Raw genomic sequence first — 6,843 nt, 5'->3', positions numbered from 1 at the left:
CTAGCACTTCCCGATCTTCAAAGACCATTTGAAATTGAAACAGATGCCAGTGACTATGCCATGGGAGCAGTGTTGATGCAGCACGGTAAACCCATATGTTATCATTCAAAGACATTTAATTCTATAGTAGTTAACTATCCCACATACAATAAAGAATTGTATGCATTAGTACACAGTGTGAAAAAGTGAAAACATTACTTAATGGGCAAAGAGACAATTATACGTACTGATCATCAAACACTTCAATATTTTCACTCACAAACTAAGTTGCAACAATCAAGACACTATAGGTGGATGGGTTTTCTACAACAGTTTCATCTTGTCATCAGATATAAAAAAGGGCATACATAATAAAGTTGTAGATATGTTATCTAGAACAATTATAAATGCATCTACTATACTTAAGCATAATTCAGTATTGCATGAGAGCTACATTGAACATTATGTTCAAGATATAGATTTTAAAGATGTATATGCAACTTTAAGTTGTGGAAAACAAGTAGAAGAATTGGATTATCACATAAAGGACCGACTCTTGTATCATTTTGGGAAGCTATGCATTCCACAAACTGAAAGAGTAAAGATAATTCGAGAAGCACACACTTCTCTAATATCAGGTCACTTTGGTGTAAGTAAAATAGTTGCACAACTGTAAAGATTTTGTTATTTGCCAAAAATGAATGAGACAGTATATATGTAACAGGGCGTACCATGTGTGCTAAAAGCAAGCCCAACAATAGAAAACTAGGCTTGTACACTCCATTACCAGTTCCCTCTCATCCTTGGGTAAGTGTTTCCATGGACTTCATTGGATGACTGCCTAAATCTAGGAGAGGTCGTGACTATTTATACGTTGTTGTGGATAGGTTCAGCAAAATGTGTATTTTAATACCCTGTGACAAACAGATTACAGCTGAACAAACTGCCAAGTTGTTCTTTCAACGTGTATGGGTTCATTTTGGATTACCCACTTCCATTATATCTAATCGAGATACCCGATTTGTTGGGAAATCTTGGTCAAGTTTGTGGGAATTAATGGACACCAGACTAAAGAAAAGCATAGCTTTTCATCTGCAAATAGATGGCCAAACAAAAGTGGTCAACAGGATAGTGATCTAGTTGCTCAGAGGCTATTGTAGCAAGCATCCCAAGCTTTGGGATGAAAATTTGTGTTATGTGCAGCATGTTTACAACTGAGCTAAACATTATCCTACAAAAATATCTCCTTTTGAGACCTGTTTTGGTTTCACACCACAGTCTCCCTTGGATTTTGTCTTTGGTAAAGACATAGCAGTTGATGGACACAGTAATTTGGACAAGGCAACCAAGTTCATTGAAAAAATCCAAGAGATTCACCAGGCAGTACAGGAACAGTTGGAAAAGAGCCAAGCCAAGTACAATGCAAGGCATGACAAGCATTGGATGGAGCATAGTTTCCAAGTTGGTGATCAAGTCTGGCTATATATCAGCAAAGACAGAATGCAAGGTGAAGGTAAGAAGCTAAAAACAATAAGGTATCGACCTTTAAAGATACTTGAGAAAATTAGTGAGAATGTTTTTCGCCTTAATCTACCAGCTTACATGCACATCTACTTAGTTGTTAATGCAAACATATTGAGACTATTTGAACCTTCATTAATTGAATATCCCGAGGAGTAGAGTCAATTGCCTTCTATTGATGATATGTTACCTGAATATCTCAATGAGTTGCAGGAAGATACAGTCCTGGACAGGAAGGTGAGAACTACTCACAGAGGGAATGTTGAGTACCTGAGGATTGGACTCAAAGGTTCAAAACCAAGCAGTGTGAAATGGATAGAGATTGGGCAAGCAAGGAAGCAATACCCTCACTTGATTGATGCTTAAAAGAAAACCAACTTTTCGTGGTCCAAAAGCTTTTTCAGTGGGAAGGCCGTGATCTGAATTGGATCCTAGAACACCCTCTAAGTTTTCATGACTGTTTCAAATTATGCTAACAAGATTCAAGTCTCAGAGCAATTGAGCTATCAGAAGGAATCCTCGTGATAGTTGCAGTTGTGGCCAAAGCGGAGCAACGAGGACCCTCAGTCGAGTGCGCAGACCATTGGCCCATGGTAAAGCGCAATGGCACCAAATGGAAAAACCGAGGGCTAAAACAAGAAAGGGAGGTAGATTCTGATACGCTAAAGCGCTAATCGCATATCGCAGGGTGTCCCCCTTAGCAAAGGGAAGCCCCTAAGCGCCCGGACCCAAAAATTCTATGAAATGCAAAAAAGTAACCATTTTGTTTCTGTAGCGTGGGATTCCCCATATCGGCAAGATATCGAAGGCTTCAAGGCGGTAAGTAGTTTTGGTTGAGTCCCACTCAATTCCATACACCGAGCGACACGCGTCCGTCAGATGAGAGAGAAAACCACCCGCATCGGATGGGTAAACATCGTGCGACTTTTCTGCCTGATATGAATGACGACTGTAGGATCTAGGGGGTCCAGATCAATGGTAAAGATACATCCCGATGACTGACTGGATTTGAAAAAGTCAAAAAAAGAAAGATGATAGGGGATTTGAAGTCTGACGTGGATGATGAGTTTGAAAACAATTCATGTTCGTGGGCGATCTTGAAGCAAACAGATTTAACGGCCATTCAAATATGATTTAGGTAATCTGACACGCAGTTCATTTGCAAATAGGTGGCCACCTCCCTACGAGGTGTTACCCAGTGATGATGACGCAGAGTAGAGGAATTCGAACGGACAAAGGTAAGGAAACCAAAAGGTTAGGAAGCGAAAACGAGCAGTCAAAGAACAGACTGGCTTTAAAGCCATGAACTGACAGAGGCAAAATAGGGAGAGGCACACACAAAGATGCAAGAAGCTAATAGCAGGAAATAGAGAGTGGGAGCCGAGCTGACCTGAAGGCAGCATCGAGCCAGAGAGAGTCAGAGAGTCTGTGTACTCCATTGAAGGCTTGAGAGGTTCAAGAAAACTCCTCAACATAGGCATGTCATACTACTGTGATGAAGTCTGCAAACTCCATTCCCACTTACTTCATTTTATTTAGTGAGTCTCGAATTGAGTTCACTATTGTAAAAGCTCTTCTTAAAAACATAATAGAGAGGCCACCATTGAAACGCTGGACCAGGAGACGTAGCCCAGGAGCATTGGTTGAACTCCTTATTAAACTTGTTATGTTTACATGTTTGATTTTTATGTTTTCTCTGATTGCCTCAGTGTCTATGTATTCTAGCAATCTTATCGATCCGTTGCATAAGTAACATAGGCACATCCATGCACATGAGTCTGTAATACCTTTCATTCTTTGTCCTAGATAAATTCAAGATCATACACTCCAAAAACTGACTCCAAAATCAAAAGATATGATTGAATGAGTGATTGGCTCGAAGACCCTCCCATGCAGCAATGTAGGTATTGAATGATCCAATGGAAACTAGGAAATATCAGTGGTTGGTTTTGTGGCTGGATTGTTATAGAAAAGGAGAGAACATAGCATTTGAAAGCTCTATTACCCTGCTGCTAATCCTCATCTCAACATATGGCAAGCTCATTTCTCTTCTTTGATTGAAAGAGATATCCTGTGCAGACGACACTGTGCGTTGTTGACAGGGATATTACTGGTGAAAATTTTACGGCTGCTGGTCTCATTTAGATTTTAATTTAGTATTTTTTGTCATCCTTACTTACTGTCATTTATCAGCTTGTGTCTATATGCCTACCTAAATTTTCTTAGAGAAGGAGCTTATTGGGCAGTGTTGTAAGCTTTTCCAAGAGAAAAATCATGGAACTCTATTGTGAGCATGTCACTGCATTACCGTTCATCTACAAGTGTAAACGCATATTTTGAGAGCCCATTTTCTTATATGCTAGACTGACCTTTTGCAGTGACTGTAATGGTGTGCTATTGTGTGAGCAATGTTGTTGTGTGGTTGGTGCAACAGTGGAGCTTGGAGGTATGAACAGGGGAGGATGCATTTGGGTTGAAATTGATCATGGGAAACTGTGGTACAAGAGAGGAGTCTGTTGTCACCAGTATTGTTCCCATAGCTAAACCAGGCACGTTCCAGACACAGTCGGTACTATTAGCACAACAAGAACATCAACGCAAGAAAGAACAGTAAGACCCATTTCCTGCAATAGGCAGAAAGCCCACCCCGGTTAAGAGACTATCCTTTTCTTCATCAAATCTGAGCAATCCATCAACTTCCAGGGCTGTAGAAGACTTGAGACATGACTCTAGATCCAACGTGCTAGTTTTCACATTGTTTGAACTAGAGATCATCACCAAAAGTTTCCGTTCCGATTATATTTTGGGGAAAGAAGGCTTTGGAACTATATATAAAGGTTATGTAGATGAGAATGTCAGAGCAGGCCTTAAACCTCTGCCTGTTGTAGTGAAGGTTCTCAACAAAAATGGTTTTCAAGGCCACAGGGAATGGCTAACGGAAGTTATTTTTTTGGGACAGCTTAGTCATCCCCATTTGGTTAAACTGATAGGTTACTGTTGTGAGGATGACCATAGATTGCTAGTTTATGAGTTCACGTTTTGTGGCAGTCTCGAGAATCATCTATATCGAAAGGTATATGTTCCTTTGCCTTGGTCTACAAGGATGATGATTGCACTTGGGGCTGCCAAAGGGCTTGCTTTTCTTCATGGAGCAGAGAAACCAGTTATCTATAGAGATTTCAAAACATCCAACATTTTATTGGATTCGGACTATATAGCTAAGCTATCTAATTTTGGACTTGCAAAAGATGGACTGCAGGGAGATGAAACTCATGTTTCGACACGGGTCATGGGGACATATGGTTATGCAACTCCTGAATATGTTATGACTGGGCATTTGACGGCTAGAAGTGATGTCTACAGCTTTGGTGTAGTGCTCCTTGAGCTGTTTACTGGAAGACGGTCTGTGGATAAGACTAGACTAAACAGAGAACACAACCTGGTAGATTGGGCTCGTCCACTTTTAAATCATAAGCAGAGGTTGCTGCAAATTATTGATCCTAGGCTGCAAGAACAGTATTCCCTGAAAGGTTCCCAGAAAGCTTGTAGCTTGGCCTATCACTGCCTTAACCAAAATCCTAAGGCAAGGCCCCTCATGAGTGATGTTGTTGAAACATTGGAACCTCCACAAAATAGGAAGGATATGGAAAATTCTTCCTTAATGTATACTTTGAATAATGGGATAGATGTACTCTGACTTTTTTTTTCCTTGAAGCATTTTCATCACCTCAAGAATATTTTATGCCTTCCATCTGTGGGCAGCAGTTCTTGATCCTGGTGAAAGGAGCTTAAGTTCATCAATGATTGAAGCTAGCATATATGGGATGATCACAAGGGTGAAAGAACAGGGATTTATACTTGGAGAACTGTCTATCAGTAAAAATTTTATTATAGGTCACAGGATTGGTGCGTGGTGTGCTAGAATTATTGAAAGAAGCGAGCAGAGGGCTCATTGAGATGGGTTCTTTCTTTGACACTAACTCTGACAATTTGGCTCAGTATCCAAAACCAGTGTTGAACCTTGCTGGTGGGTTTGATGGCCAACTCAAAGTGGCTGCCATGGCAAAGCTTGCAGGTGAAATATATAGAATAGAACCTGAAATGGGGAATTTCAATACACATGCTGTCAAACCTGTTATTATCATTCCCGAAATGAACCATGCACAATTTAGCCATGGCATCCCCAACAAATCAAGAGGTTCCCTTGATGCAAATATTCCAATTGAATAGACTAGATCTGAGACTACAGAATTTATTGCATCATTTCTCACTGTGCACATTGAAGGACGGGCTGAAACAAGGTAGCTGGCATTTGAAAATCTGAGGAAAGGTGTAAAAAACACAAAAAAAGAAACCCCATGGCCTGTATAATACATTTTGGGAAGCACATTACGAAGTTTGTCCAGCTATTCATTATCGTTGAAATGAGTCCTGCTTGGATGACTTCACTCATCACAATATTGATGTTGCATGCAATTTGCTCGAAACTTGTGGGAATTTCTTTTATCGTTCACCTGAAACAACCATACACATGGAAAACATTGTTAGAAATAATGATGTGATTGAAAAATGTGAAAAATCTTGATGCTCGACACAATACATTCGTTGAGAATGCTTATTATCTTTGTAAGCCTCCTGAAAAATCTGCCAAGGTTTCTAAAGTTCGGCCTCCTTTGCATCAGTATGTGCGGAAACTTACTTTTCAGACTTGGATAAATAGTCTATAGAGCATGTTCTCCTTCAACTTCGCAAACTACCCTGGAGTGAATGCAAACCATATGTCTTGAAGTGTTTTATGAAGGTTCACAAGGGAAAGTATAGTCAAGTACACCTTATTGCATCTCTTATGGCAAGCTTAAGTCACCACCAAGAAGCATTGTTGTTGTTGTTGTTAACGAGGTTTTGGAGAGATCAAGCTAGGACTCGAGCTAAATGACTATGGAATGCAGCAGCGATGTATAGCACACATGTGCCTTCTAGGAGAGCTATACAGTTATCATCTTGTTGCTTCATCTGTGATTTCTGATACTCTTTATTTGGTTCTTTTCTTTGGACATGATACTGTAGAGCTTGACACACTGGATCCACCAAAGGATTGTTTTCACATTCGGATGGTGATAACTTGTCTTCAGACATGTGGTCACTTCTTTGATAGAGGTTCTTCTAAATGGAGGCTTGATAAGTTTCTGATGTTGTTATAAATGAGTTCGAAGAGCAGGAGCATAATGTGTTTTCTTAAAATATGGGCAGCGAAAAACATTCTGACACAGAAGGAGGAAAATCCAGTAGTGGTTAAGTAAATTCTCAGATTTTAGGGCTTAATATCAGCAGTCAAAGATTGAA

The 6,843-nt window shown here is 40.0% G+C and overlaps 1 pseudogene; it reads left to right on the top strand.

The window, feature by feature from the left end:
* The first annotated feature begins 3,926 nt into the window (after positions 1–3,926).
* LOC149173677 (putative serine/threonine-protein kinase PBL8 pseudogene) lies at positions 3,927–5,730 on the top strand (annotated as a pseudogene).
* Positions 5,731–6,843: the final 1,113 nt, after the last annotated feature.

This window comes from Pinus tabuliformis, chromosome 4_2, assembly GCF_031772625.1.
Source record: "Pinus tabuliformis cultivar Carrire ecotype Pingquan chromosome 4_2, CPIR1, whole genome shotgun sequence".
In the NCBI taxonomy this organism is placed as follows: Eukaryota; Viridiplantae; Streptophyta; class Pinopsida; order Pinales; family Pinaceae; genus Pinus; species Pinus tabuliformis.
The sequence above is the reverse complement of the archived record's forward strand: the minus strand, read 5'-3'. Positions and strand labels throughout refer to the sequence as shown.